Consider the following 22,640-nt stretch of genomic DNA (forward strand, 5'->3'; position numbering starts at 1 on the left):
CAAGATGCTTGGATTTTGTTAGAGAGTAAATGCTTTTGCAATTCTCTTTCTAAAAGTAAAAATTTGAGGGTTTTTTTTTGTTGTTGCTGAACGTGAACGCACATACTGGCCATTTTGCGTTTGTAAACTTCTGAAAAGCCTGTAAAACTACCTGGCTCTGGCTGGAAGATCTACCTTCACATACTTATCATTATTATTATACTATATATATAATTATTATTATTGCCTTATCAACGGAAATCCTACAGACTCACAAATGGAAAGGTGTACAAACTTCTTCCAGTCCAGCTTTGTTCTGTGCCTTCCATGTGGAGAAACCCTGTAGCCACAGACCTGGAATCAAGGCACCTACAGACCTCCATCAGCCTGAGGTTCTCCATCAGCCCGAGTCCTTCCTGCTTATTCCAGGCTTTCTAAAACATTACTAGAAGGGTATTGAAGTAGTTAATGTTCCACTTGCTGACATCATCATAGTCCTGACATGCAAGTGTCTCCATGATATAAGCTTCACAGAATCTAAATCCTGACATTCCTAGAAAGGGACAGAAAGGTCCAACTTTGTGAAGAGTCAACTATACAACGGAGATTCTTCTGGAAGGTAATTTCAATCATCCCATCTTCAAAACTGTTTCCTGAGCTACTGAGTACATTTCTACACTGTAAACACCAGGACAAAGTCGGTGTAAAAATCTTGCCTTCAGTTAACTTAGCTCAAAGTCTTTCCTATATTTTGTGTTGACTGGAATGATAAATAATTCATTTTCAGAGTACCAGATCATGGTAATAAATTTCTAAAACAAAACTCCTGCAAACACAATTCTTATTCGACTCATTTTAACAATTCAATAAATGCAGTGCAATGACTTCCGTTAGCGATTCTCCTCGTCAAGGTCTACGACATCATTAAATATTATTGAGCTGGGTCTGCCATTTTACTTGAAATTATGTGCCTGGCATTTTAGTCTATGGCCATAAATGCAGGAAATGTCAGTTATACGAGCATCCATCTTTTTCACTACTGTCTCACATTAAACATTAATGGTAGGAGCTCTAATCCATTCTACACAATCCCAGATATCTACATTTGCTAGGAAAGGAACTGTAACAGAGCGCACTGACAACTCGCAGTAAGTAATTACTCTAGAAATATCTCAGTAAACTCGATTTGCTCCCAGAGGTCTTTTAAATTACATCTTGTTAGAGTGCAATGCTTTTTCAAATGACAAGGTCACACAAAAAAGCAAAACTCTATTTTATCTTTATCGGAGCTTTACCCCCCCACCATAAAACTGTTATAACATATAATTCCAAACAGACAGAGAAATTGTGTTTTACTGTTGGAGCCTGGGAAAGCTATAAAGCAAGCAGAGTTGTTGTTTACAGTCACAATAAATTCGGAATATTGTATAGCATTCTAGGTGAGGTAAACACTTCTATTCATGTCAGATGACTGGGAAGAAGGTTTAAAAAACAAAAAAACAAAAACAAAAACAAAAACCCAAAAAACAAACAGACAAACAAAACTTTTCTGGTAAAATAATTTTCTTTTGAGATAAGGACAGGAGGAGATCACTCACCTATTACGGTCATGGACAAAACAGACTCAACTTGGTGAAATTAATTTAATTTATAACCAATTGAATTAGAGTGGGGTAATGAAAAATAAAGCCGAATCTTAAAACATCTTCCCCTCACTACAATTTGTGTGATCAACGAGCACCATTCCTTTCTCTTCTCTTTTCAGCTATTCTACACAGAATAGCATTAACAGTGTTAACATGTCCAAAAACTGAATTTAGAAGCACCTGATCAAACCATCCTGCTCAGAGCTACTCCGTTATTGAACGCTGGTGAGAGCTTCCCAGCAATGAAATAGGTCAAATCTGTAACTGACCTGCATCAGTTAACTTAATTTAGGTTTATAGCCCTGCAGATCTGGTCCATCTGACTTCATGAAGAGAGCTGTGTAATTTTATTCCAGATGTAAATTTGACTCAGAGCAACAGAGTTGCTCTGATTCATATCAGCTAGCAGTTTGATCCCACAACTGCAAAAGATCTCGTTTATGTTGCTGGAGAAAACTGGGACAAATGTCTATATTTGTGACACCATACTCTGTGCTCACTCTTACTTTAGCACAGTATCAAATATTTCAAGAACAACTCGCAGTCCAAATTCTCATTTTTTGGCCCAGTTCTTTAGAGAATACCCACAAATCCCTGATATATTTTAAGGAAACTAGAACTGGCTGATAAAAAGGGTAAATAAAGATAACTGGAAATTAGATTTATCTCTTTCTATAGTAATATGGCTTATGTCTGAATTTATTCAAGTTTGTTTTTGAGCTTTGACTTAATGCAGAGCAGTGTTTCATTCTGCCTGTCCCCAAATAGAACCAAAACATTTCAAAGCCCAAACGAAAATTATACATTCAAGTTCTGCACAACAAATTTTGCTTAAGGAAATGCTCTAGTCAAAGCCACAGTTTTCAGCAGGAAGCACTAGGATGGAAAATTTTCAGCCAGTTCTACCAAATATTCCCATCCCTTCATTCTGACATTTTTAACTTGCTCTAATGCTTCACAAAACAGCAATGTTCAAGCCATGGCATCCTGGGATGATGTTGGGCTCTACACATCCTCTTGGTTTCCTCTTTGCTTCCTCAGAATGAAACAGAAAGGTTAGTAATTCACCACTGCCTTGATTTATTTAAGCAGAAAGAGCATTTCTAGTGCTTTTAAGACTCTTCAGTCTACCAGGCACGTCTTTCCTGCCTTGACAAGCTGTAATTAAACTCATAATATTGAAAGAGACATGTTTCCATTTGCTTTTTCTTCAAAAGGAGTTCCTAACTGTCTGAAGATTATCTGGAGGTGTTGGAAGATGTTCTCTGAGAACATCTGGAGGAAGTTCTCCATCTCTTTAAATGTTAAAGATCCATAGATCTTTTCTCTAAATGTTAAAGATCCATTGATCTTTTAAAATCTTTCAGTTTCTAAATCAATACTGAATAGATACTTTAAGAACTTTGACAGAGCTGTTAGGCTTGGTGCAGGACTCAGCGGATAAAATTTAAAGTATGTGGGTCAGTTTAAGAGATCATCACAGATCCTTCTGCCTTCACAATCTACAAATCTACACAATAAGCAACAGACTGTAATCAACCTTTGGCTGGCCTTCCTCCTTCCCCTAGTTGTTGTAATTTTTAATTTAATTTTAATTGCAATCCTAGAGAGACATAAAAAATAAGAATATATAGTAAGTCTGAAATCAAAACAGACAAAGCAAATGAAACAATTCAATTTTTTCCTCTGATTTCCTACTCACAAGCAGTTTGGAGCTGGAGCAGTGTGGACAGGCGAGCACCCACACAGCCGATTTCAAACACATCATAAGGGCTCATTCACAAAACTCAGAGAAAACTCTTTAACTCCTACAAGACTTACTCCAGATTTATACCACCATTGCCCAAACTCAATGCTAGCTCATAAACCACTTCATATGAAGTTGAATTTCTGCCACTTTGTGTTTCTTGTGTATAGAAGATATTGTAACACTATGTTTTCTAGAGCTAAGAATGGGCTATAATCATTTTAATGCCAAATATCACCCACAAAAGACCATAAACTTTTAACACAACGATAATGCCAAGCTTGAGCCTTTTAAATAATATGCATTTTCACTAGCTCTCCATTCTACTTTCTCCTTGCCAGTTATATTGAGGGGCCATAAATAAAGGGGAATGAGAACAGTCCGTAAACTGAAGTGCAGGAAACTGAAAAGGTTAAAATGGTATGCTTTACTATTGCCTGTCACCGAGTATACGGCATGTTAAAATTAATATACTGATCCCTCAAAAACAGAAACAATCTCTAAAGCATGTGAGAAATCAACTGGCAGGTATAGACTTTACTAAGAATTATTGGATTGGGTGTATCTCGAAAGCATATTGAGAAACAAACCTCTGCTTCCTCCTTATTGCCTTGACGGATGGGAACTCGGAGAGGGACTAAGTGATAGACACATTATTTCAACAACATGGCAAATGCAAAACTCATGAGGGGAACTGAAACAGCGAGGATTCCATCACAGTCCCTTTGCCCACACACTTCAATCCTAGTACCAAACGAAAAGAAAAAAAGAGGTCAGTTATCAGCTGCAGCAGAGGATGAAACAATTAAAAAAAAAAAAAAGTTAAAAAGCAGCTTGTACGCACAGATTGTCCACTTTTCTTAGAAATGGCTCTCAACATATCAGCATCAAGGCACAGACAGGCTAATTTTGAGCGTGGTTCTGTGCAAGTATAAGCAGAGAAGAAGAATTAGAGGGAGTTGACAGTTTTGAAATGTGTTATTTGTGATCAAGTCCACGAAACACTAATGAGACACAATGTCTTGGCTGCAGCAGAGCCTGATGTATTTTTTGTCACATAATTATATGCTACTGTGGCAGAATTTATTTTCCAAAATTATTTTCTTTCTATCTATCTACCTACCTATCATGGGGGAGTGGACCAGCAATTTGCAAAAACCTGTCTTTAAATAATGATAAAAGAGAAGTAGTGCCTGGCCTTATCATTTGTCTTAGAACCTGGCTAAATGCTCAAGCTCTCTGATTCAGAATAAATGTATTTTCTTCTATTCTGTGAGTTGGTTTTGGAGCTGCTGGATTCATTGCCACCATAATTTTATTGTCTCTCGGAACCAATAACCATTGTACTTTCATGCTGTCACCACAGACCCGTGATCACAAAATGTCACCTCGCCTCCAAGGGTTCAGGAATGTCAAATGGCCAGAATTGCCTGTGGCTAGTGTAGGGAATAAGGAGAGAGCTTATGTTTCACTGCTTCTCAAAGAGGATGGAGGGCAAATCCTCAGACACACCACAGTGTCCCTTCAGAAAAAAAAAAAAAGTCACATGCAACTTCAATTACAATGCTAAACATAGTGGTTTTTGTCATGCAGTTTGTCAACTGCAGAGATAATGTTACCAAATTCTAGGAGAGTTTACAGATCATGGAAGGAGGGGCTGGCCACTTGGGGAGAATATAAGGCTGTTGTCAGAGGGTGTAGGGAGGCAACTAGGAAATCTAAGGCCTACTTAGAATTAAACCTGGCGAGAGGGGTCAAGGACAACAGAAAGAGCTTTTTCAAATACATGGCAGATAAAACTAACAACAGAGGCAATGGAGGCCTACTGATGAACAAGGTGAGTGCCCTGGTGACAGAAGATACAGAGAAGGCAGTTACTGAACGCCTTCTTTGTCTCTGTCTACTCTGCCGAAAGCTGTCCTGAGGAACCCACTGAGGGCCCAGAGGAAGGCAGGACAATGGAGGAGTTTGCCTCAGTTGATGAGGACTGGGTTAGGGAGCAGTTAGGCAATCTGGACATCCATAAATCCATGGGTCCAGATGGGATGCACCTGCGGGTGCTGAGGCAGCTGGCTGAGGTCATTGCTAGACCACTCTCCATCATCTTTGCCAAGTCTTGGGAAATGGGAGAGGTGCCTGAGGACTGGAGGAAAGCAAATGTCACTCCAGTCTTCAAAAAGGGCAAGGAGGAGGACCTGGGTAACTATAGACCAGTCAGCCTCACCTCCATCCCTGGGAAACTGACTTATCCTTGGTGCCATCTCAAGGCACATTAAGGATAAGAGGGTCATTAGGGGCAATCAACATGGCTTCACCAAAGGGAAGTCGTGCTTGACCAATCTCATAGCCTTTTATGAGGACATAACAAGATGACGGCAGAGCGGTGAACATGATCTACCTTGACTTGAGTAAGGCATTTGACACAGTCTCCCACAGCATCCTTATAGCTAAACTGAGGGAGTGCGGTCTGGATGATCGGGTAGTGAGGTGGACTGTGAACTGGCTGAAGGGAAGAAGCCAGAGAGTCGTGGTCAATGCAGTGGAGTCTAGTTGGAGCCTGTATCTAGTGGAGTGCCTCAAGGGTCAGTACTGGGGCCAGTATTATTCAATATACTCATCAATTATTTGGACGAGGGAATAGAGTGTACTATCAGCAAGTTTGCTGATGACGTGAAGCTGGAAGGAGGGGCTGACACACCAGAAGGCTGTGCTGCCATCCAGCGAGACCTGGTCAGGCTGGAGAGTTGGGTGGGGAAAAATTTAATGAAATAGAACAAGGGCAAGTGTAGAGTCTTGCATCTGGGCAGGAACAACCCCAGGTTCCAGTATAAGTTGGAGAATGACCTATTAGAGAGCAGTGTAAGGGAAAGGGTCCTGGGGGTCCTGGTAGACAGCAGGATGACCATGAGCCAGCACTGTGCCATTGTGTCCAGGAAGGCCAATGGCATCCTGGGGTGGATTAGAAGTGGGGTGGTTAGTAGGTCGAGAGATGCTCTCCTTCGCCCCTACTCTGCCCTGGTGAGTCCACATCTGGAATACTGTGTCCAGTTCCGGACTCCTCAGTTAAAGAAGGACAGGGAACTGCTGGAGAGAGTCCAGCACAGGGCAATGAAGATGATTAAGGGAGTGGAGCACCTCCCTTATGAAGAAAGGCTGAGGGAGCTGGGTCTCTTTAGCTTGGAGGAGACTGAGGGGTGACCTCATTAATGTTTACAGATATATAAAGGGTGAGTGTCATGAGGATGGAGCCAGGCTCTTCTCTGTGACAACCTATGACAGGACAAGGGGTAATGGGTTCAAACTGAAACACAAAAGGTTCCACTTAGATTTGAGAAGAAATTTCTTCTCAGTGAGGGTGACAGAACACTGGAACAGGCTGCCCAGGGGGATTGTGGAGTCCCCTACTCTGGAGACATTCAAAACCCGCCTGGACACCTTCCTGTGTAACCTTATCTGGCTGTTCCTGCTCTGTCAGGGGGATTGGTCTAGATGATCTTTCAAGGACCCTTCCAATCCCTAACATTCTGTGATTCTAGTCCCTACAGTGGTTTCTCTTGTAGTTATTATTGTTACAGATAATGAAATACCATTTGACAACGCAGTTCTGCACTGAGCCTTGCTGAAACTCAACTAACCATCTTGTCTCAAGATGAAATACTTCCGTAGTTATTAACTCAGGAGAAAAACTGTCTGTTGAAATATGATCCAAACCTGAGATGCATCAGAAAAGATCAAGCAGCACACAGATTCCCGGGGTTAAGAACATAAATCCTGTAAACATAAAAATCCTCTAAGACACAGAAATGCTTTCAACAGCCAACAGGCCTACCTGTCCAAGAGAACGGTAAGAGTTGTCACTATCAATGATTATATATTAATCATCAATATTTTATGACCCTGCTGAGGGAGAACATAGTAATATAGAGCCATCATCTGTCATGACCATTGCGTATGCTTTCTGCCTTCAGTTTGAATTCTGCATAGCAGGATAATGATATGATAAGCATAAGTGATATTCCTAAATAAGTAATGAATCAACAGCTTCTACTGTGTAAACTGTAGAGCAAACTGTGCTGGGCTCTTTCCCCACCTATGTGTGACCTATAAAATTGGCTTTATTCCCCTGTATTAAAAAGATCAGCTTGCAAACTTCTTCTTTTTGGTTGGGGATTTGCAGATCATTGAAGGCTGTGAGCCAAGAGGCCAGAGAGAGAAGAGCTGACGGGAAATTCTCCCAGTCTTAACCGGGTGGAATATGGATTCAGTTCTATCCCAGCAATTAAACCTTCAATTTCTTCCCCCTGAAATCCTTCAGCTGGCATTTTTCCGAGATCTGCAGAAGTCTTACAGCATAGAAAGTTGCCTTCCTCAGACTGAGCCGCTAAAAAGGGAAACAACTTGTAGCATCGCTTCCAAAAGAACACTTTCCTCTTTTCCAATTGAGTTTCTTGTCAGTCTGTGACTCATATTTATCTTCTTTTCCTGTTTGTTAAAGCTGCCATACATATGACTGAAAATGTGAGGAAAGGCTTTGGTGTAAGCAAAGTAAACCCTCTTTTCAACTTCCTTCGCACAGCCATTGCTATATATACATTTTCCATTTGTTGCATCCCTGGGACCTTCTAGAAACCATTATGTGAGAAAAGAACAGCTTGCAAAATGCTTTTGTTGCTGACCAGGGAGGTGCCACTGGTCCCAGTACCAGCTGAACCCTGAGGATCAGGACATTTGCTAGCGTAAGCAAGAAGATGCACCTTGCAGTGGTACTCGGATGTGCCCCTCTGCGGCTGAAATTTGTGTGAAATGGGTATAGTTCCTCAAAAGAAAACGAAAACTCTTATGACTGAACACCTAGTATGTACCAGCTGTATCAACTGAAGATTTCAAAGGGTGCAGGGTCACTACATTTAGCCAGCCCAATCCAACAGATCAGAAGAGCAAAGATAGATTTTTAAATCAACCTAAATCCAGCCAGTGAGCCAGCAGACAGATTTAAAGACTTTCTTTAAAAATACTTCCTTTTCCTTTAGGAGTAGCTTGAACTCTGACTGCGAATGCCGTGCCAGGTAGTTTTAGCAGACAGGAGGGAAGAGTAGGATATGTTGTAAGGGCATTTCACCTCACAACCTTAAGTAGCAGAGACTGCATGGTGGCTACAGCACTAGGTTGGAACTCATGGCACATGCAGCACCATGCCAGGGACCACAAGGCCCTGGGCAAGGCTCTCAACCTTTCCCACGCCTTCTTGGGTTTTGTTAAATGTGTTAGCTTACATGTCCTCACATCCCTTAAGAGTCTGGCTTTTGTATTTTAAGATATAAAAAAAAAAAAGAAAAAGGATATCATCAAGAAGGCAAGACTTTCCCACTGTGGAAGGTGTTGTTTGTTCTGGGGCAGCTTTGCAGGCTTCTCTGGTCCTCAGGAAGGAAGAACCATAAAGGATCCTGAAAAATCAGAATCAGGCCAAAGTTCTTCTTTGTAGGTCAAACATCAGCTCCTAATTTCAGATGGGAGATGCAAACAGTCTTAATACATCTCTCAGCCTCAGAAACAGGAGTCTTTTATATCATGAATTGGCTTCATCTGCACCATTTCAGGTCAGACTAGTTTAAATCAGGGCAAAACAGAGACTTGATCCCGCAGCACTGCACACGCTCTCGCTACAGAAGGCACAATGAAGCACTGCACATCACTATGTAGCAAAAAAATTAGCAGTAAAAACTTGAGCAAAAAGCAAGACCTGTCCACAAAGCATTTTGGTTTTAATGGAAAGAGTCTGTTTAGACAAAATTCTCTATTATCAAAAAACCTGAGTCGAGGCAGCAAAGCTGATGTGTTTTTCATCACCTGACATGTTCCCTCATCTGGAAAGCGCATCTACTGAGATAAAGGGATAATTCTGATGTGTTGGTATTTTACAACAAAGACCTATGTGAAAATTTTCCATCAAAACTGCTGAGGCAAACCAGCCTTTTGATTAAATAGAAAAAAAAAAGCGCTCATTTTTCCATTGAAAAAACCCCAATGCCCCAGTTGGAAAATCTCTCTAGGATTTTGCTACTGCAGTGCTTCAAAAGAAAACTAAGTTTTTTCTTCTCTGAGATCCCACTGCTCTGGCCTCTTGGCCAAGCATCCTGCTTGATCTCTCCATCTCACACGATGGGCAGAGACTCCAGTGCCACCTCTCTCCAAGGGATAAAAATCTCTGAAAATGTATTGCACGTAAGGTTTCCAGCACAGAAAAAAGAGGAATGTACAACTTTGGGAAGGCAAAACCTGGGGGTTCACCAGCTCATGTATACTAGCGTCACTCTAGATGTGCAAAAATCATTTCTCTCTTACCCCTTTTTCTAGGTATTTGAAAGCAGTGGAAGTAGAGGTTAGTGGAAAAAAAGTGTTTCAAGCATCAGGAAAACAGACTGATAAAAAGGCAAAGGGTTAGTGTTAGATTTTTGTAGATTCCTGCCTTAAACTTGGATTTTTTTTTTTTAACATGCTCCTGCCTGACTTGTAATCAGTCTACTGTACTTCCTTTGCTTGGCCATTTATACAGGCTGAAGCTTCTGCCATTTCTTTTCCTCACTTTTTTTTTTATCCAAATGTGGCTCTTCTCCTTCATGTCAACCTGCAAAAATACCTCTGCTTGGCATTTTCTGGCAGCCCTGGCTTTCTCTTCACCAGATGCTGAGTTGCTTTGGACATACTTAAGCTGTTCTCAACTAAGAAAGTCAGCCTTAACAAATAGAATTTTTTTTTTAAAAAGGAAGATATGGGAAAACAGACAAGTGAAACAATTCTGATCTCAGGCCTTTTTCTACCTCAGTGACCAGTTTGGTGGCTTATGGCAGCATGAACAGGAATTAAACAGCTCTAGGAACAGGTTCCCTCTTAGGCAGGACTGAGCTGAATCCAGCAAAATGAAGCTGCATAAGACCTAAGTATTTAGATGGATAAATGTGAATATCTGTGCTATAACAAAGGAGTAATTTGTGTGAAGGGAAATTGCATTATGCTCATTCAAAGTTGAATTTATTTCTTCCCTTTCTTATTAAGAAACTCATTTTAAAAATCCCAGCCTCAGGTCAGGGTCATACGTATAGAGCTGATTTCATACCCAGCAATGCAGAACTCAAAATTCCTACGAAATTCCTTAATGTAGTCAATCAACAGCATAAGCCCCCTACTTGGGACAAGAATTTCCTATTTTTCTTTTAATTAAAAAATAGCTTGAGGGCATGTAAGGCTTAAATTACTTGCATAGAGGAAAATGCTTCTCTAAGAAACCTACTAGGAGATACAGCTTGAGAGCAACAGAAGCCCTTCCAGAATAAAAACAAGTTCAATTTTTTTCTGTTAAAGGAAAGGAGGGGAGATATTCTGGGGAGTGTTCTGTCATTTTCTGCCCTGAAGCCAAAGATGAGTGAGTCTCTAAGGAGATCAAGAGAGTGTTCTTAGGGGAAGAGTCAGTTACTTAGCAAACTGGTGGTAGGAACTTGTCTGTGTGTGGAATCTCTGCCAAAGTGGGTTTATTTAAAATACGCAAATCTTGGATCCAAGTTGGTTACAAAAATACAACCTAATGATTGCTAGGGCTTGCACATAAGCCAGCAATTTTATGACACACATACTGTTATTTAGCATAAAGTACCAGTAAGCTCTAATGCAGACAACACTGGCAAAACACCTTCAATACCCCCCAAAAAATAAAAAGGGAAAAAGCAAAATCCTGCACATCACTCTCTAGTAGGAACAGTGGAAGAAAAAGGGTAAAAAAAACCTCAACACCACACCCAGAAATGGCAAGTTAGGTTCAGAATTATCTCCCTTTTGAGATGCAATGATCACCTAACAGTGTTACACTCTAGTTAGGCTTAAAAGTAAAGCTTTGAATTAGAGAGGAGATCAGAACACTACAGTGACAACGCAGAAGGCTTAAATGACTGAGAATTTCATGCAAAAATACAAACAGGCTCATTTAAACATTAATAAGCTGTTGTCTTGGCCTAGCTGCAGAATAACTGGAAAGGGACAGATGAACTTTCAAAAGGCTCTCAAACAGCAGCTGTGACTTTTGAACCATCCTTCTGCAAATGAATGAGCACCCACAACGAGGGTGACAGACCAACCTGAGGCTGGTAATGCTGAAGACAACCAGAATGATACGCAGGAGGAAACATTTCTCCCTCATCACAATGACAGAATTTCTTTCTTCGCTAGATGCTTAATGAGGACTTTCCCAGCTCTGTGGTAAGCGTAGTTCTCTGGGCATGGGTGAGGATCAATAAGCACCACTTGAAGTTCTGACCCTTGGTTTGCTAAGGGGTATGGAGGAATTCACTAAGGAGAACAGAAAGCAAAACAACAGCATCACACAGGTGGCAGTGATTGCTGAAACAAAAAAAACTTGGTTTCACTAGGCATAATATATCTTGGGGTTAGGAACAGTGTGTAAGAGAGAGGAGCCTTCACTGTGACCCTACCAAGGCTTACACCCTTGCTGGGTACACAGAATCACAGAATCATAAAATCATTTTGATTGGAAAAGACCACCAAAATCATAGAGTCCAAACATAACCCAACTCTGGTTCTAAACCACATCCCTAAGACCCTCATCTCCATGTATTTTAAACCCCTCCAGGGATGGTAACTCCACCACTTCCCTGGGCAGCCTGTTCCAATGCTTGACAACCCCTTATGGGAAGAAATTGTGCCCAATATCCAACCTAAACCTCCCGTGGTGCAACTTGAGGCCATTTCCTTTCATTCTTGTCATTTGGGAGAAGAGACTGACCCCTTTTCACTCCAACCTCCTTTCTGGTAGTTGCAGAGAGCGAGAAGGTCTCCCCTCGGCCTCCTTTTCTCCAGCTGAACCTCTCAGGTCCCTCAGACACTCCCCATCACAGTCGTGCTCCAGCCCCCTCACCAGCTCCATTACCCTTCTTTGAACTCGCTCCAGCACCTCAAGGTCTTTCTTGAGTCCTGAGCTGATACTGGTGCCCCCCAGTGTAGCCATTTTGTGTGCTGAGGTGATCCTGCCACCCCTGGTGCTACCATTTTGAGCCCTGAAGGGAGGGGCACAAAATCTACTCCAGTATTCAAGCTGACCATGCCCTTAAAATAGACAAGAAGTACTTGGGGAGCATATCTCATCTGGAAGCTGGCAGCAGAAAGTTGCACAAGGGCAAACTCTAAACCCATTTTTCAGGTGAAAAATCCCCCACAGCAGCAGCGGTTGACGCTCACATGTCAAATTTGGCGTGGAGAGAGCAGAGCTGCACCACAAGCTTTTTTCAAAGGCAGCTGTCACCTCTTTGCTGACAGTGATGCTACCCAGGTGACCTTAACATGTGCTAATGTACCAGAAATAATACAGCTCTGACCTGGCGAGTCTGATCCCATGACTGCCAAAGCTGGATTCTCCCTCCATACCTCCTGCCGTTAACAACCTTCTGGGATGCAAAGAGCATTTTCAATGGCTCAAAGAAGCCTTTTCAATACAGACCAAAAAAAAGTATTTCATGAGCTGCACATAGAAATCCAGCAACGTGCTGAAATTTCTTTTATTGATACGTATTTTTTAAGTACGGGGCCTTTAGCAGACCCTATATAGACAGGCCACCTCTCCAGCTTTATGTACAGTCTCCAGACCTCACCTCATTTTAGGCCTTAAATCTGCTTTTCACCCACTTTAGAGACCTTTTTAAGGCCTTGAACCTGCTGTGCACCTACCTTAGAGACTCATGGCACAGACCTTCTCAGAAACTGAAGAAAGAAATACATTACGCTGGGCTAATCAAGAGATTGAGCGAAGGTAACACTGCCATCTTTTTTGCAGACCGGAGGCTGGAAAGAGAATTGAATGTTGGGTTTCACTAGAAGAGACAAAAAGCGATGGGGACATCATAAATATAACACCTTCTGCCTGGGTTGCCTGGGATACAGCATCTAGGAAAGACACACGGAGTGGGTGAAGTACGAACAAGTCCCAATTCTCACAGCAATCATTGCCACCAGAGTGCATTCTGCTTGTGCCATTTTCCATCTTGTCCAATAACATCCTTCTTGTCACAGAGATTGTAACAAGAAAGGCTTTTCCATATCGGCTTTAGCAGCATTGCTGTCACTTCCTTGATCTTTTCAATATTCTGTAATTGACCGGTTTGCTATCCCAATTTCCCCTTGTTTACAGCCTTTGTAACTTGTAGGTGGCCAGCTGTAGGACTGCTAAAAAACCCCTGCATTACACCACTCTGTAATCAAAGATCAGGGGTCACATCTTTTACCTGCTGTAAATAGATGTAGCTTCAATTATGCTGGCTGGGTTTATTCCCTGCTACAGGCCTTGAGCAAGTGTAAGGTCCCTTGTGCAGGCTGTTGAACAGGCCACCGCTCTACAGAAATGCCAAAATACACGGCTAGTTTCCATAAAAAGATGCAGAATTAAAACATCTCATTTTTTTTCTGGGGAAAAAAATATCTAAATAAATCCTGCCTAAAAAAATGACAAATAATGAAGAGGAAGATCTGTAAGATTTAAGTCCTTTAAAATTGTTTATAAATTCAGCTTCGTACTGGAGGCAGGGCTCTGAATCTCTTTCTGGCAGCACTGAGATCAGCCCTTTGCATAGACAAAAAATCCCAAAGCAACTTTTTAAAGCCTGCCACAACTCCATGCTGCCTTTCCAGCTACTTCACTGGGCTTTAAAGCACTCCTTTGGTCTACAACTTGATTTTTCTTCTGTAAAAGGGGAATGATGGTGTTTTACCATGTCCTTTACTTAAACGAAGAATTTTTAGGACAGGGGTTCCAGACTCTGGCAAGCCTTACACTCCCAATGGGCAAGTAATTTCCAGAGGTACTTGCCCCAGCACAGCCTACAACCCCGATTTGCTATCACTAAGTCGCTAAAATGGGTTCACTGGCCAGAAGTGTAGCTGAGAATTCCCCGCAAAGGCAAAAAGCATCTATTTCCACATTATGCAGCCTCTACTGCACGGAAAACCTAGGCTTTTTGTCAATGTTAGGGAAATAACAACCCTTTTGCCTTCTGAAACATGCTGCTTATTTTTTCCTCTCTGCAGAAGAGTGGGTTTTTTTTTGCAGTCCTAGAGTATTGAAAGAATTGCACTGTTTATAGATGCAACATACTTTCTACCACATAGGATCAAGTGTAAATGCTCAGAAAATGACAATATCTTTGAACTTTGTAGATCAATCTGACTGCACTACACACATCACTTTAACTTTACAATACACTTCGTGACATCACAGGAGGAGGGAAGAAAAATAATAGTGTGGGTTTTTTAAATCAGGCTGATTAGAAGGACTGCTGTGACATCTCTTCCATGGAGTTTCAATAATTCAGTGATTTTCTTTTAAACTGCAGTATTTTGTATATTTTAATATCTTGTTTTATTTGGCTGCCTTTGAATTCGTTTCCAGGGACATCTTGTGTTAGAATCCTGGTATTTTCTTGTTGTTGATTTGGTATTTTAGGGTTTTAATGTTTCTAAGAAACCTGAACTGGAAAGAATTTGATTTCATATTAGTAAAATAAACTGAATGAAGGCAACTCAGTTGTCAAAAAAACACCCCTTGTACTGATCTTACTTGTTATGGATCTATTTCTCTCCCTCCAGAGTTAACATTGAAATCATTGTCTCTATTTCTAAACAGCTCATACTCATTCACTAGACAAATACAGTTCAGGATCATCACAGAGACTTGCCAGAAAATAAGAGCTGCTTCATTTTCTCCATCTTTTTTAGCTCTTGTAGATCACTTTAGCTGCCTTGATATCACCTGGGTTATGCTGATTTTCATCAGTTAAGAATCAGTCCCTTGGTTTTTCTTTAAATTCCTGACAATTTCAGTAATATGCAAGTTATGCCAGAATACTAAAGCAGCATAGTTTCTTCTCTAACCCTGCGCTCACTAGGTAAGCTTTTTCTTCTCTGCTCTCTGAATTTTAATTACAGTTATTCCACAGCCTTGCTCTAATTTCCAATGCTAATTTATAATGAAATCTCTGTATTTTGCTTAGCTTCTGACTTTAGGCTTCTTGCTTGCTGGGTTGCTCTGGATATTGTTAGCCAACTCCCCGCTGAGAAACTCCACGTAATTGCAAAAAAAAATTTGCAGAGCCCTTCCCCAAAGGTTTTGCAGGTAGAGCTAACCAGAGTCAGGTTTCTACCCCACAACTCAGCACTGCATGCTCTTTTTGCATTGTCTCCGTTTAGCACAGTGAATAAATCAAACACACAATCCTTCAAGAGCACACAAAATTTGCAATAATCTAGGACCTATTTGTGAAAAAAGAGTTCATCAAGCCTGTCACTGGAGAAACTGTGCTAGAGGAGTCACTAAAGGTAATAGGATATATGGTGGCAGCATCTAGAAGGATCATAAACCGTTGAAGTTGACAGACAGCAAGCTGACTGCACGAGGTACCCACACATTGCCTTGCAATCCTCTCATCAAGAGGTCACAGTAATTTGGTTTGCTGGCTAACAAGGGGGCTGGAGTTAGGCACCTTCCCCTGCTCAGTTCACCATGGTGCTAAGAGCAGCCAAAATCATAGAACCATAGAATCATTTCATTTGGAAGAGACCCTCAAGATCATTGAGTCCAACCATAACCTAAATCTAGCACTGAGCCATGTCCCTAAGAACCCCATCTCCGTGTATTTTAAACCCCTCCAGGGATGGTGACTCCACCAATGCCCTGGGCAGCTTGGTCCAATGCCCGACAACCCTTTCCAGGAAAAAACTGTGCCCAATATCCATCCTAAACCTCCCGTGGTGCAACTTGAGGCTGTTTCTTCTCATCCTACCACGTGCTATTTGGGAGAACAGGCCAACACCTTCCATGCTCCAACCTCCTTTCAGGTAGTTGCAGAGAGCAATCAGATCTCCCCTCAGCCTCCTTTTCTCCAGGCTGAACCCCCCAGGTCCCTCAGCCACTCCCCATCATACCTGTGCTCCAGCCCCCTCACCAGCTCCGTTACCCTTCTCTGAACTCACTTCAGTTTTATTTACAGTTAATATTCCTGTCAGCACCACAGGCCTCTGACACGAAAACCACAGTACTCAGTTCCACCTCCTGTTGCCAATAGCAAGCATCAACGCATCAGTTCCCAGCAGTTTGATATGTGAAGCTGAAGAATAGTTAGATTATCACCGGTTATGCAAACAGCACATTTGAGAGCCTTGCAATGATGTTTTCAGCTATCGGTTATTGCAGCTACAGCGTGGAAACCACAAAAGGGGCACACACTGAATATGCACTACAAAGGCATCTACTTTGGAAGAACTGGGCTTTATGACATAATTGTGTTAAAATAATTTTCTTTCTCTCTTGGCAGAGAGACAGTTTTCCACATGCAAATTAATTATAGCAAGCTTGATTCACATCAACACTGAAAGAGAGGGTGGGCATAACCATTTTCAGCCCTAATTCTGTGCTGCAGCAAACTCACATGCTAAATGTCTATACTACTATAGTTTACCTCTGTAGACAATTGTAACTGATACTGCAATATTTGGTCAGATTTAAGGAAATAATTCATTTTCCCTTTAAAAGATCTGCTGGTATAAAGGGAAAACAAAGTTACAAAAGTCAGTATTTCAACTTATATGGACATGATTTACAGAAGGCATATGATCAGCTTTTCTCTGGAAATCAGGCACGTTGGCAGGTATGCAAATCAGCAACCCACATCGCTAATATCTTCAAAATTATGGCTTAAATCAATGACTGCTGGGAGTGGCACGACTAAAGCTGTATACAGTTTTACTCTGATTATTTTAATGAAAGGGCAACACAAACATTAAAAGACAAGATATCATCCCGATTAATGAACTATTTGAAAACAGTACCATCGTTTCTTTGAAGCCTGCCTTTAGATGAAGCAATCCACAGTTTGCTTGCAGACACTATAAAATAAATGCCCTAAATCCTTATTGCTAGTCACTGTTTCAGCATAATACATGCTGGTACCTGACTACTATGGGGTTTTTTTCTATAGTTCCAATAAAACTTGGACTAAACATGCAAATTCAAAGTGGCCAAAAACAATAACTCAAGGGAGAATTACAAGGACAGGGCAAGCCTCCCCTGTGTGCTCAGTCCCAAATAAATTCTTTTGCAACCATTTGAAAAGCTGGCATGCGTTTCAATTATGTACTTAGCATCGCGGAAATGCCTGTATCTGTAACCAGGTTTGCTTCCTCTGCTCCTAAAACTGTAACACAGAGAAGATATTCTGAGTGAAGGCTGATCAACACTGGCACAGGGGCCCAGAGGGGCTCTGGAATCATCATTCTGATTTGCTTCAAATACTCAAAGAGGTTTTAAAGAAAGGCCCACAACCAGCATTATCACACTGTTCACAGTATTTGCTCACCACACAGTGGATTCTATATCAGGACTCTCAAGAAAGGTGGAGGCGAGGTTTCCATTCCTAGTTCCAAAAACCAGCCAACAAAGCACAGGCGTCTTCTCTTTGGGAATGGATGTATGCTAAACAGAACTGAAACATTCCTTAGCAGCTGCAATGAAGGTTTTTGCAAGAGCAAACAGGCAAACCAGTGTTTCAGGCAACATTTCGCTTGTCCTTTTGAGAGATTTTTTTAAACGTGGTAATCAGAAAGAAGTCTACAAGATTTATCACACGAGAAAAACAGGAAATTGGAGCACAATGGCTGAGTAACATAAACCAAGACTTGAGATTCTCTGTGCTGTACTAATGGCGCTGCCACCCACAGCATTTTGACCAGCTACTCATGTGGCTTCATCAACAGGAAGCACATTCAGAGATTCACACAGTGGGGACACACCTCTTAAAAAAATAATTAAAAAAAAAAAAAATGAACAGCAGCACTGAGAGCATTCCCACTGATATCAAAAGCAGCATAACTAATAGCAAACCTGATAATAGCACAGGTGTATAGTTATGCATGCCCACAAAGAATAAAAATAGAGCAGCCTTCTGCTGAGCAACTTGTACTAAAGGTTTATTGATTTTATCTTCCACCACATGAGAAATAAGAGAAGCAAATCAAAGTGGAAGCTAAATGGAGCAGAACTACACAAAACTGGTTCCGCGCCCATCGCCTGAGGCAACCTGCTGCTGAAGAAGAGTATGCCAATGCTAATCAGATGATCTGTTTCCCTTCCTATTAGGCATTCTGCTAACTCAACAGACAGGCATTCACTCTCATATCCTTCCTCTAGGAATGCCAGCTCAACTTGGGAGGCAGCCCTGCTTGCCTTTGGAGCCACATTTCGATATTCTTGCTAATCCGTGGTCTCGAGTGCAGTCCTGGAGATGCTGAAACCAGCCATGGTACTGAGCACCGCAGAACTGCACTGCCAGCCTCCTGAACTCTGCAAATATCTTGCACTTTGGCAAAAAAACATGTCATTCTGCAAGAGTTGAAGACTGCATGCTAAGCCCTGACTGGAAGACAAAGTTACAGCAGGAATGGCAGAGTACGCACTGGTGAGAAAACAGCTACAATTACTTCTGTGAGGGGCTGTGAACTTTCCCTGCACTGAGAGCCCAGAACGCCTGTAAATTGGTTTTGCCAGTCACATGCTTGCATGCACTTTTATTTTATCCAGACTAAAGCATAAAAAAAAAAATAATCAAACACAGTAGACTAGAAGAAGTAAAAAAGTGCGCATGTGTGTGGATGTGTGCAGATATATATATATATTTTCTATTCAAGAAAATGTATTCCAGAAGGAGTAACATTATTCAGCTGCTGAGTCAGACATGCCACTCACCAAGTCAGATATATCACATACAAGCTCAGACAGGTTGTCTGCTAAATGAGAGAGATTATCTGTTATGCTGAACACATAAGCCCTTCAACTGGCTCTATTCCCAGCTGGGTCAGATATGCAGCCTGCTCCAAGTTACTACCTACGGATTTACATTTAGTAAACTGCATCTACATAGAGTGTGTTTCCCACCACAATCCATGATAAGGAAAGTCTGATATAATATGCCCACCTGGAATCAAACTGATTGCTGTGTGACAGCCATGAAGAGAAAAATATATCAATTTTGAAACATCTGCTTTCTGGGGACACCCTAAGCATGTAATCGGGTGAACTCACTGTCAGAAAATGTTACCAGGCTGCAGTAGCCACACAGGAATTTTTTTTTTTTTTTCCCCCACAGATGAATATTATTCCCAGAACACAGGAGAAAAAATCCACCAGAATTTCAGCTAGGTGCTAAGAGTCAACAGTTGAAACGAAACAGCAGAATTTATGAAGAAAACTAGGCAAAGACTAATTAAGATGTCCTGATGAGATGGGAGAGCAGAGGGAGACAGGGCTGGCTAGGCAGAGGCCAATGGCATCTAGAAATGAAGGATCTTATATGAAGTCCAAGTGGGATGAATCTTTCAGACAGCAAAGAACTACCTAAAGTGTCATGCCTGGTATTGGACTTCTTCATACCAGCTAAGAACTTGTCCCATGGCTTTTGTTTTACGGCAGTACACATCCAGTACGAGTAGCATGGCTTAGCTTCGTAAACCTGATGACTCTGTGGAGAATAAAAAGGTATCAAAAGCTCCATCTGCAGAGCTCCATGAAAACCCAATCACTGGGAAGAGCCCACTCCTTCAGTCCAATTTCCACACACTATGTTGCAGCAGGTCCAATTTTTCAGTAGAGAATAAAATCCAGCTATTTTGCACTGAGATTTGTTATATCATACAGTAAAATGGCTAGTTGTGCACACAACACAACAGCAGGCTGTATTTCAGGCTAAAGTCTAAAGATATTTGTTTCAGAACACAAAGTCTTCTCTTACTGTAATGGGTTGCCTCTTATTAAAGTAAATTTGTTAGCGCGTCTCACTGTGTGCAGCATAATAAACAACATCTGTAGCTGTTCACTTGGCAATGTGCAGAGACAAACGGTTCTGACGGTCAGGATTAAAAGTGGGCAATGGTGGATTTTATGGTGAGCTGGTAATTGAGAAAAAAGCTTTGGGAACAACCTCTGCCCAAAGCTCAGAATAGTGGAGTATTTTAATCAGTGCCTTGAAAACAAAACCATTGGCTTTTGCTTGCCTGAACATTTAGAGGCCACTAAAACACTCCCCAAACAAGCTGGCCACAGTGGAATTTACAAAGCAGTCAGGACGTGTATTAACCAGGTCTTCGGTCTAAAACCAGTCTGCACCAGACTCAGCCTTTCCTAGCCGTCACGTGCCACACTGACGGATCTGGGTGGCAGCAACTGCCAGAGACAGTTTGGCTGCTTTGGTGAAACCAGATGTGCAGAGTATGACCCATTTCTGAATCAACTTCTGAACCACCCACAGAATCACTCGCTGCCATCTACCTTCTTCCATCTCTTCTTGTAAAAAGAGTTGGAAAAGGAATCTCCAGGCATGGAGATGCTGCAGGAAGGCACAGCCCAGATACCATCACCTCTTCCTGCACCACATTTTTCAGTCCACTCACTTATCCTGGGCCAACCTTCACAGGCATAAAGGTGGAAATCTCCATAATCACTGTTCTGCATTCCCTGTATTCACAGGGTTATCTGTGATTCAGGCTGTCTTAAGGTATGTGGGGGTCAGAACTGGTCACCTGTGCCCACCTGGGGCAGGTAAGATCTTAGGATTTGGGGAAGAAGACATGGGGTGGATGTAATTTCTACATTGAGGCAAGATTTTTCAAAGGGCAAGGACAATTTTGAAAAGAAAGGACACGTGATGGCAAAATTTACAATATTCAGAGCAAGACACCTACATCTCATAGAAACAGGGTTTCTATTGTGTACAATCCATGCAGCATTGTGTTACAGACACAGGAAAAGGGAAGGCATGAAGAACACTTTACAGAACAGGCAAAGAAAAGCTGGAAACGACGTGTAGCACAGAACCTCAATGCACACAACTACAACCACCACAAATAATGTGCTACTTGCTTATATTTCACAGGTTTGTATTATATTAAACCACTAAGTCCCCAGGAAACCAACACCTGCCCTTACCTAAAGACAATTTTGATTCACAGCTTTCAGCTCACTTGAATGGAAGATCTTTTAAGTCTCTTTTTCCACATCTCCACGAGAATCCTGCAGGAGAGGAACTGGAGAAGTGCCTGCTGCTCAGTGGCATCTGCCTCTATCATGAAGCAAACAATAATCCTTCCACTTCCATCAGCAACTGCTGCAAGATACAACCATCTCTGCAGAAACTTATCCCTAATTGTCCCCAGAGGGTACACTCTTTAACTCTGAGGTATCCCTCAGCCCTTCAAATCCAGAGTCCTGATTTCATCAAAACTTGATTTGTCCTGCAATCTGAAGCTTCTTTAAAAAGAAACATTCAGGGAACATCTCTCTCCATAAATTCAATCTGAAAGGTCCCTGGGAGGGTAATATGAATGCAGGCTGAAATAAATCAGTTCTAATAATTCATGTCTAGCACGACATACAGTTATAACAGCCAGGGAGTTTTCCTGAAATGTGAGCTCAGTATGCCTTTCACTTCTTGCAAGTTTTAGACACTGTATTACTGTGGGGTTGGATTCAATAAAGCTTATTACTCTTGCTCTTCCAAACTGAAATGTAAATAACACAGGGGAAATAAGTATTTCTTTCCTACACAGCAGCACATAAAAAATCTTTTCACTGAAAAAAGGACTAAAACATTCAAACCTCTGGGTCATTCTTCTTTCAGTGAAAAGACTTCCTAAAAGTATATGTTAATGTTCCCTGATAATTTTTCTTCTCTTAGCCTCTTCCTTCCAGAGCTCTCATTACATCCCCCTTCATTTTTAAAGGTTTAAAATGTTTCCTTTTTTGACAATTCTGTTGTTACTTGCCTTTCATCTGACATCAATATACAACAGCATTACTAACATTATACTAACATTACTAATGTTATACTAACTGGAATACTGTACATATGGTTAAGATCTCTTTCAAAAACACTTGGAGACTGCTATCAAATCTGGCTGTGTGGCTTGGCATTTGCATCTAGCAGAGTCCGTGAAGTCCTAGAACTCTCCTATGGATAGTCCATTATTTGAAACTCAAGAGATGAAGTTTACCTGCTTTCGAGTTATCAAAACCAAGAAACCAAGGTACAAGTAATTACACGAAAAGGAAAATATTCCGGGTAGGGTGAGAGTTATGATTTGGGTAGATTCACAGGAAAGGAACGCTACAGCTTCAAAACGAGTCATTCTTTGCTGCTGTAAGTCCTGTTCCTATCCCAAATAACCCTTTG

General features: G+C 41.4%; 1 long non-coding RNA gene across 8 annotated transcripts in view; it reads right to left on the bottom strand.

Annotated features, from left to right (window-relative positions):
• Window positions 1–22,640, bottom strand: part of LOC110365855 (uncharacterized) — a 221,465-nt gene that overhangs the window by 13,369 nt on the left and 185,456 nt on the right. Inside the window, exon 4 of one of the 8 annotated variants that reach the window (XR_010472316.1) lies at window positions 13,102–13,215. The exons of the other annotated variants lie outside the window; for them this stretch is intronic. This is a non-coding gene — a long non-coding RNA (uncharacterized LOC110365855). The remainder of the gene's footprint in view (window positions 1–13,101; window positions 13,216–22,640) is intronic. 8 annotated transcript variants of the gene reach the window in all.

Source organism: Columba livia, chromosome 4 (assembly GCF_036013475.1).
Source record: "Columba livia isolate bColLiv1 breed racing homer chromosome 4, bColLiv1.pat.W.v2, whole genome shotgun sequence".
Lineage (NCBI taxonomy): Eukaryota > Metazoa > Chordata > Aves > Columbiformes > Columbidae > Columba > Columba livia.